Source organism: Zootoca vivipara, chromosome 4 (genome assembly GCF_963506605.1).
Source record: "Zootoca vivipara chromosome 4, rZooViv1.1, whole genome shotgun sequence".
Taxonomy (NCBI): domain Eukaryota; kingdom Metazoa; phylum Chordata; class Lepidosauria; order Squamata; family Lacertidae; genus Zootoca; species Zootoca vivipara.
This window is the reverse complement of record NC_083279.1, coordinates 61,227,207-61,237,195: the sequence shown is the minus strand read 5'-3', so window position 1 is coordinate 61,237,195 and position 9,989 is coordinate 61,227,207.

Genomic DNA, 9,989 nt, shown 5'->3' with positions numbered 1-9,989 from the left:
TAAGGACTTTGCACTTCTTTATCAACAGTGAGTTTTCAGATTAGTTTTGCTAAAAGTGCAACATTTTGCCTCTTAATATTTTTGGCTAGTATTTTCTTGCCTAGCAGGTGACAGATGTATGGATTGTTGGTTTCAGTGTTTGTGATCCGCTATTGAGCAGCAGACATTTCCCATCATTATTCTTGTTTGTGCAGCTTCTGAGACATATTTGGATATTGAAGTCCTTGATTTATCTACAGGCTGGAAACCAGAAACATATCAAGGACAGCAGGAGGTTTAGAATTTTTTTTTCTCAAAGGCTACTTTGTCCCTGTGAAACAAAGAATAACAATGCCCACATCTAGCACTTTGGTTTCCATAGAAAAACATCTTCTGCTATCTTCCGTTATGCTTAATATTTACTCGCTACTTACTATAATTTTAAGTGATTACTTGCACCAATACATTTGGATGGTTATTTTTTAATCACTAGTTCCAATCCAGGAAACAATGATTATACCAGAAGACTGGAAATCTATTGCCATTTTATAGGAGTGCCTGCCCACCCAACACTCTCCAGCTAAGCAGATTGATTAGTGTTGATCACTACTTAGATAAAAGCATGTTTGGGAAAGGGCAATGGGGTTGAATATGACACTTGCTTCGCTTTCCCCTTGGTTTAAGGAATGTCTAGTGATTATTATTTCTTAACTGTGCCAAAGATATCAGATTCAACTTTCTCTTGTTTTGCCTCCCTTTACTGCACAACAGCAGAAGAGAAAGTTGATATGTGGAAACTTGCTTTTGCTCATATATCCTAGATTAGGGTTACCAGACGTCCCCAGTTCCCAGGGACAGTCCCCAGATTTGCAAATTTTGTCCCCGGAATGTCCCCAGATTTGCAAATCTGTCCCCAGGAAATGTGGCAGCAGCAGCCTCAGCCTCAGCAGCCCAGAGCCAGTCTGGTAGCGCAGTTGGCTCTGGTTGGCTTCAGGAGCTGCTCGCTGCCGTGGCGCCCACCATTTTTCCTCTCTATTAGTCCCCATATGATGTGTCTTGTGCACAACACATCATATGGTGACTTCTGGAGAGGAAAAATGGTGGGAGCCACGGCAGCGGGCAGCTCCTGAAGCCAGTCAGAGCCAATTGCGCTACCAGACTGGCTCCAGGCTGCTGAGGCTGCCGCTGCTACCACCACTGCCAAAGGGGAACCGGGGATGTCCCGCGTTACAGATCTCCTGACCCCTTACCCCTTTGATTTGACTGATCAAGGGAGGCTTGGGAGTCACGGCTGCCTGGCCGTTTCCCAGTGGTTTTTATTATAAAAATCTGTGCATTTGTTTCACAGGGTGCAAAAGAAGGGCTTTGCACCTTTCCTGGCAAAGAAACTGTGCACCTTGTGGCCCTTCTGGGCAACAGCCGCCTACCCGCGACTCCCGAGCCTCCCCCCCCCCGATCTGTCAAAACAAAGGGAGAAGGGGGCAGGAGATCAGGGAAGGCTCGGGAGTCAAGGGTGGGTGGAGCGCCGCTGCCCAGTTTTTTAAGGAAACTCTGTGCATTTATGTTTCACAGGGTATGAAAGAAGGGCTTTGTACCTTTATACAATATGCATGTGTGCTTGGGCCCAGGGTCTTTTGCCTCGCAATCCCCACTACTGACTTCCTGTTGCTACTCAGTTAAAAAAAAAGTGTCCCCGGATTCATTGGAAAAAATATGGGAACCATATCCTAGATCATACATCAGCAACTTCCAGCCCATGGGCCGGAAACGGCCAATGGAGGCTGTTTATCCGGGCCACAAGCTGCCCGGTCACTGAGCCGCCCGCTCAGCAAGTCCCCCGTGCGCTGTGCTAAACCAGTGCTGCGTGGCGACTCGTCAATGGTGCCTGCGCAGATGCTGGAAATCGCGTCTGCGCCTATGCAGACGCCGAAAATCGCTTCTGCGCAGACGTGATTTCCGGCGTCTGAGCAGCCGTAGAAGCGCGCCGGACATGGGCAGTGCGGCACCGGAAATCGATTCTGCGCATGTCCGGCCCACGGACGATAGTCTGTGCGAATGCTCTGGCCCACGGCCGGAAAACGTTGCCAACACCTGTCCTAGATCAAGTCATATATGGAGCTTCCTGGCCTTTGCCTTTGTACCACTCATTCACCAACAACCTCCATATCCCTAAATACTGAGTGAGGCTTCACCCCTGCCCAACCAACTATCTCCTTCCCTTATTACAAGTCCATTGATTCTAAGCATTCTGTGACTCAACCCTTTTCTTTTGTGGTTGCAATATTTGTGAATGCTCCATAATTCATATGCCTCAGGGAAGTGCAGTCTTTCCTCAAGAAAACTGCTTGAGCTAGGAGCTTTTCCTAGTTATGTCCCTTACACCCCTTCCAAGCTAGGTAAGATTGTGCTACTTCCTAATTAAAAGCCTGACCACAGGCCTTCCTGCAAAGAAATGGAGCATCTGATATGGCCACCCACTTATCCATATACTTCACAAATTAATCCACACGGTCCTTAAAATGCAAGCTCCAACCGCCATCTTAAGTACTGTCTTTATATTACTTGGCTACATGAATCTAGCATCTACTTGCTCTTGTCCTAAAATGTTTTTTCAGGGTTGGAAATCATCTGGAGATTTTTTTTAGGGCAAGAAGGATGGGCTTCATAAAGAAATAGCAGACTTAAAGCCATTTCAAATAGGTCTTAACTTCTTGGCCTGGCCTACAAAAAGGATAACACCATCAAACACTTGAAGACCATGGATTAGATAAATATAAGAATAGTGTCTTTGAGAAGGAAACAAGAAAGAAACATTTTCCTAATTCTTTTCCCAAGCGCTTTTCTGATTACATTAGCATAAAGGTTTTAGTTAACAGCTGATGGTGAAGCCAAAGAGAGGGAATATGGTTTACTGATGGTTCATACTGTGCTCATGCTGTTGTTGATGCTTCATTTATCACCTGCCAGGGAGGATAAAAAACCATGGGGAGAATTCTTAGGGGACACCTGCGTCATCAGAAGTGACAGTGCCCTTTCAGTGGTGGCATTACATCTCTGGAATTCTTCCCAGAGAAGGGGAGGCCGCTCCTATTGTTCTCTTTGTTTTCTTTTCAGTGGTGGCTAAATACTTTTTTTTGACCAGGCCTTTTAGATACCCTAATTTCATTGAAATTTTAACATTGGCTACATATGTATGCTTTGCCTTTCCTTGTTTAATTTTCTTTTTTGGGCGGGTGTGTAAAACATAAATCCCTCAGAAGTTTTTTTTTCCTTTTTGCTAAAGAGCGGTGATCTTAATTAAATTACATTATTAGTTAGTGAGCCCTACAGATGATCCAGGCCAAGATTTAAATCATACATTTTTCAGTCTGTAGGGTAAAAACATATGTTAACTTTGATGCTGTTGTTGTTATTTGATCTTCCTTTTCATTCATTGAGAATGAACTTTTCTCTATTTGTATGTTTATATTGTTCACTATTTGAAATATTCCATAGCTGCCAAGTTATCCCTTTTTTTAAGGGATTTTCTCTTATGCTGAATAGGCTTCCTCGCGAGAAAAGGGAAAACTTGGCAGCTATGAATATTCATATATCTTTGATATAATAAAATGCTTTAAAAATCACACGTTACATTGCTTTGCATGCTCAAGAATTAAGTCATGGTACTACAAAATAGTGTGAAAATAAAGTCAGCTCCCTTGGATTTAAATGAACAAAGTACTTTATATGAGCTTTGCATCCTGTGACTTCAAGCCTTGCTGGAAATAGATATTGTGATTGACATGCTACCTTAACACTAATTTTTTAAAGTTAAAGTGTCTAATGAAATTAATCATTGTAGCCTGAAGGAGACAGTTCAGAACTTGCTAAGAATCACATTTGTCTGAGCAGATTTTAGAACTTGCTTGGACTAATTTGCAACTGGCAAATATATCACTGTCAGCCAGTTCTGTAAAGTTTGGATTTGTAATCTTTTGAACCATCAATACAACCCAAGCATCACAGTGAAAGACTTGGGGAATAATGGAAACATTGATGCAAAGCATCTAACACCTCAGCAGTGGTTCCCTTAATAAGGATGTATTGCTGTGTCTCTCTTTTATCTAATTGTACTTAAGGTATTTGGAGTCCACCTCAGGAAGTCAGGGAGAAGTAGAGAGTACTACATTAGACCAAAACAAGAATTCTCCAAGGTGAGAAATTGGCAAGAGCTCAAACACGCACATTATTTCTTTTAACAGTTTGAATGCATATTTCCCCCCACTTAACATCTTGAGGGGGTGTAACAAGTGCTTAGGGTCAACTGCTCAAGAAATCCCACCGACTTTAGGAGTCTCCATCACAGCTTCCCTTTTTTGAAGCAAAGTAAATCTCTAGCCCTTGTTGTATGAGCTGCCCTTATTCAAGTCTCAAACCCAAGGGTTTCTGTGGACTAGGAGTAAGGCTCCTGTAGCCTGACTGCAAATAACACAATTAGAAGCTGCTTAAAGAACCACGAGCACTTGAATAAGCCCCCAGCAACCTGGCTGTTAATTTTTTTTCCCTTTAAGACTAGCATTTGTATGAGAACATTGTTTTGCACTTCTGCATGTTGTTGTCTTACTAGCTTCTTTCTTTCGTGTATTAATTTTGCTTTTATTAGATGCTGCTTGTCAGCTGCCTTGAGCAAAGTTTCTAATTTTAAATTAAATTAAATTATGCATTTTAAAATATAGCACTCTCAGAATGCCTAAATTAACACAGGAGAGTGGAGAAGGGTGTTATTAAGGAAGATAAAACCTGTTTGATGATACTTGTCACCCCACCCCTTTTTTTCTCTGCATGTCAGTAAAGGGAGGTTTCTATTTACTCTCCCGACTTCTCAGACCACTATATGGAGGGGCAATGTTGTTTCCAAGTAATTCCCTGTACTGAAATTTAAGATATATGCAATGTAAAATATACCTAGATTTTTCAGTTATTGAAAGCCACGACTGGATGTTTGACTTGTTTGTATGTAATTGTGAAATTTGGGTGATGTGTTGGGTTGCTGGATTTTCAGACAGCTCTCCACCATGTAGGAGAGGTGCACAGCACGTAAAACTACACTATACTCTTGGAGGACAATAGGACAATACAATAATGTCCATGCATATAATATCACCCATGCAAATAACCCAACATTGGAATTATTGGAAAGCAATTGGTTTTTCCTCCCAAATGCTTGCTGAAACAGCTTGGAATAAACCCTGAACTAATCACTACATGGATAAATCCTTTCTGAGTTTAATTGGACTGGAATTAAAACTGGACTGGTAAGTATGGTAGGTCTCATGTAAGCTCCCCAGACCCCGTATTTATACTCTCCTTCCACATTACCCATCAAATTTCACATGCCATATTCAGAGTTTTGCAACTTACATGCAGCTCCCTGCTCAATATTTACTAGATAAACCCTACTTTGAACCACAGTGTTTTTGTATCCGTAGTCCCATCCCAAGATCTTGATCCTCCATGGTAATAATAGAGGTATCTATTTTTCGAAAGCTGGCATGCAGTTAAAGAACAAGACACATATTTCCTCAGGAGCCATTAAGTGTCGCGAGCAGTTTGACCCTCATAAATTACAGCAGAATATGCTTTCCAGTGACCCAGAAATCTAGGCAAAAGACTTCTTTTTCCTTACCCTTCTGCAACTTCTTCTCAGTCCCACTCCAGGGCTTGAAACTCCAGGGCCATAGTAAATGTTTTAGAATACCTGTATGGCATTTAGAATAGCACAGGCCATAAGACCAGTCTGTTGCTAGCAGTGGTACTGTCTGCTTTGGAGAATTTAGTCAACATACTAAAAATGAATGTGCATTTGCAGGCACAGGGCATATATTTAAATTACAACTGCCATAGGTACCTTGATTGATTTTTACATAGAAACTTACATGCACTGCTGCCTGGGATTCCTTGTACTCGTGTGGTGCTGTTCAGATATATAAAAGCTAGTTGCATACTTCAGCTGCTGGTTATGTTCAGTTATGACCTAAATGCCACAGAGGCATATATTCTGGGCTATCTGGTTTTCTGGGCAGGAGATTTTCCTTGTTTTGGGTACTTCAGCATTCCTTTCTTCTTCCTCCTCTGCCCAATCAGTCATTGTGGGGCTAATGAGAACTGACATTTGGTCTAATTAATCTAAAAGGCTGTTGTTTAGTGTGGTCATTGGGGATAACAAGCGTCAGGGCCTATCATCTCCCTCATTCTTACGGGAATTAAAACATTGCACCATGAAATTGTTTTTAGGGGGAGGGAATTAACTGCTAAATCAATGAAGGAGTAGAACAAGCAGGAGGGACTATTCTTCTATAGATGGCACAATAAACTCAAGGATTCTCTCAAAAAATTCTTTTCAATGTTGTCATGAGGCCTCTTTCTTTTTAAATAACCAGCACTCCAAACATTGTCGTGGTTCTTGCCTCTCTTCTGTGAACTCACACCCCTTTACATTCAGGTGCATTCAGGTTTTGAGCATCTCTCTGAGAGAAGCAGAAAACTGGACTGGGCAGTATAATTTATGGTAGAATGCTGCCAGGGTAATGGCATCTGCGGAGTTAGGGTTGGACAGAAACATATGGCTAAAGCATTGGGATCCAAGACTGAGCTGTCTACTACCCTTTTCAATGGGTAACGTTCCAATTTTGGTCAAAATACCACCTGGGAAGGATGCAAATAACAAGTGAAATTCCTCACCAGCCCGATTGACCATTATGAGGCTTCTAGTCCTCCAGCCAACACCTGTCATGCCTAAACTCATGCTGCCAGAACTGGGGCTAGATTACCTCAGACAGATGAGTTCTGGACACTGTATCATAGTTCCACCCTCAACTTCAAGTCTGTCTCCCAAAACAGATACTTTCCATTCCTGGTATCTTTAGAAAGGAGACACAAAAACCAGCCATGGAGACCAAGGGATTTGGTTTTGCTCATGGAAGCTTATCTCCAAGTCTTGAGGTCTGAGGAGAGATGGTTTCAATACTGATTTGGGCTCTTGTAGGTTATTTGAGTCGGGACCCAGGTGGCGCTGTGGTTAAACCACTGAGCCTAGGACTTGCCGATCAGAAGGTCGGCGGTTCAAATCCCTGTGACGGGGTGAGCTCCCGTTGCTTAGTCCCAGCTCCTGCCAACCTAGCAGTTCGAAAGCACGTCAAAATGCAAGTAGATAAATAGGAACCGCTACAGCGGGAAGGTAAATGGCATTTCCATGTGCTGCTCTGGTTTGCCAGAAGCGGCTTTGTCATGCTGGCCACATGACCTGGAAGCTGTACCCCTCGGCCAATAATGCGAGATGAGCGCGCAACCCCAGAGTCGGTCACGACTGGACCTAATGGTCAGGGGGTCCCTTTACCTTTAGGTTCTATGAGTATTCATCAAAATCACAATACACATCTCTGGACCCAAAGAATTCATCTCTCCCCCCCCCCCCATTTGGATGGCCTTTTAGTGAGATCCATGGCCAAAGGCAGAGGTGATTGTGAAAACCACCCCTACCTGCTTAGGGAACCAAGGCTTTGTGATAGTTTTCTCCACCTGACACAGATAATACAGAGTTTAGGCATCATCCTGGAAATGTTCCAAAAGAGAATCTTCTGTTACAGGAAGAGGTGAGCATTCTCCTTTGGAAGTCAGCGAGCTCTTTCCGTGAAATCTCCAACAGTCCTGAGTTGTCCAACTACAAGTTTACATTATAGGAGCCGTCAGCGTGGTATCTTGAACATGGTACCTGGAGCAATTGCCTGCAGCACCCACATGCATTTCTCATGTTACATCATTCTCTCTTCAGTGGTGGCTGAAGCCCTTGTATCTTGGCAGAGGGATGTGGTGACCTTGTGGACCCTGCTGGTTAGCTACCTAGGCTGATGCTACTACCTTTGTACAGCACTATAATGTAGAAAGTTCATCTCAGCTAGATGAGAAGGTTCTTAAGCAGCTATGATGAAGTTTCTAGAGCTACACTTATTGGACATCCTTTACTGTTTGCTCCACTTGACTGTTATCTGAAAAAAGACAGTTGGAGTGAAGTGCTCTTTTGGTCATTGGGGAGGGAGGACAACAGAGTCATGCCTGCTTGGAGTTGGCCCTAAAATTGTGATGTGGGTGCAGCATATCACATTTGTGCAATAACCCTCCATACTTTATTTACGGACTCTCTTTGAACTCTGCTTACCTACCGTGTTTTCCCTTTTTTAAGACACCGTCTTATAACTTTTTTTACTCAAAAAAACACACGGTGTCTTATTTTCAGGGGATGTCTTGTACCTTAAGGCCTCCTCGGAGGGGCCAGGCCACTGGCTCAGGGTGCTGCTGGGCGCTCTGCGCGGCACCAAGGCGGCAGGCTGCTGGCTCGGCGCTCCGCCCAGCGCTCCTGGATGCTCCGGGCGCTCGGCACTGCAGACCGCCGGTTCCGGCGGCGGGGGGCAGGCCTCGGGCAGCTCTCCCCCCAAAAGAAGAGGCCAGGCGCTGCAGGGCGCTCCGCTCTGCAGCCGCCGTTTCTGGCGGCGGGGGGGGGGAGGCCTCGGGCAGCTCTCCCCCCAAAAGAAGAGGCCAGGCGCTGCAGGGCGCTCCGAGCGTTCGGCGCTTTGGGGCGCTCCGCTCTGCAGCCGCCGCTTCCAGCGGCGGGGGGCAGGCCTCGGGCAGCTCTCCCCCCAAAAGAAGAGGCCAGGCGCTGCAGGGCGCTCCGAGCGCTCGGCGCTTCGGAGCGCTCCACTCTGCAGCCACCGGCCTCGGGCAGCCAAACAAAAAGGGAAGAGGCCAGGCGCTGCAGGGCGCTCCATGCGTTCGCTGCAGCAACAGCAGCCGGTTCCAGGCCCCTCTGGCTGGCTGGGGCGCTCGGCGGTCTCGCATGGAGGTATGTCTTATTTTCGGGGGGTGTCTTAGATTTCACTAATGCTAAAAAATGCTGCCATGGCTTACTTTCTGACTACGTCTTAAAAAGGGGGAAACACGGTATTCCTCCATAGGCAACTTCTCCTTTTATACTCTTGCACCCTTGAAAACACACACACACACACACACACACACACACACACACACACACACATGAATAAATAAATAAATAAATAGAGTCCCAGACTTAATCAAGATCTGTGTCTGAGATACAGGTAGGTAGCCGTGTTGGTCTGAGTCGAAACAAAATAAAAAAATTTCTTCAGTAGCACCTTAAAGGCTAACTAAGTTTTTATTTTGGTATGAGCTTTCGTGTGCATGCACACTTCATGAAGGATTTTTTTAATATTTTGTGTCTGAGATAATCCACCTTCCCCTGGAAGGACATAGTTTTGTTCTGAAAAATTGGGCCTGCTTTAACCCTTTGCTTCCTGCTCCACTTCTTGCTGAATTTCATCATAAATACAACTTTCCATTTACATAATTTTACTTAAGAAAAAAACCTTTAAGTGCAGAATTATAAAGGCATCAAATAAAAAAGATAACTTCTCTGCTGCAGAATATGAGGAACTTGTTTTCCATGTGAAATTGCTCCTCCTCTTCACTATGCAATCATCACTGGAGAAAGGATTATTGTTATAGGATTATTATTATTATTAGCTGAGCAGCATAGTCAGATTATACCTTAATGCCAGCAGTGACAGCACAGAATACTTGCCAATATCAGTAATCATCCCTAAATCTTTATCAATATATCATGAAGACTCTTGTCAGGAGCCATTGGGGCTAAAATCTGGAACCTGCAGATCTAACTGGTGCTGAGCCCCAGGCTGTAGACTGGTGTTTCATCCAGCCAGAGGAGCACATTTCAAGGAACTATATTATTCTCTCTGAGCTGGTAGGGCCATAAAAGCTTCTGGCTAAATCTTGGATTTTGCCTGCGCAACAATCTGCTTGGATATGACTGCCTGATATTTTTGGCTCTCCTTTGCATGCTTCCCTGTGCTAGATTGATCTCAGCCCCATTCCCATATATTTGTGCCTTTCTCCCCAATATATGCCAAGTCCCAGTATTATGACCATGTAGCTTGATAATG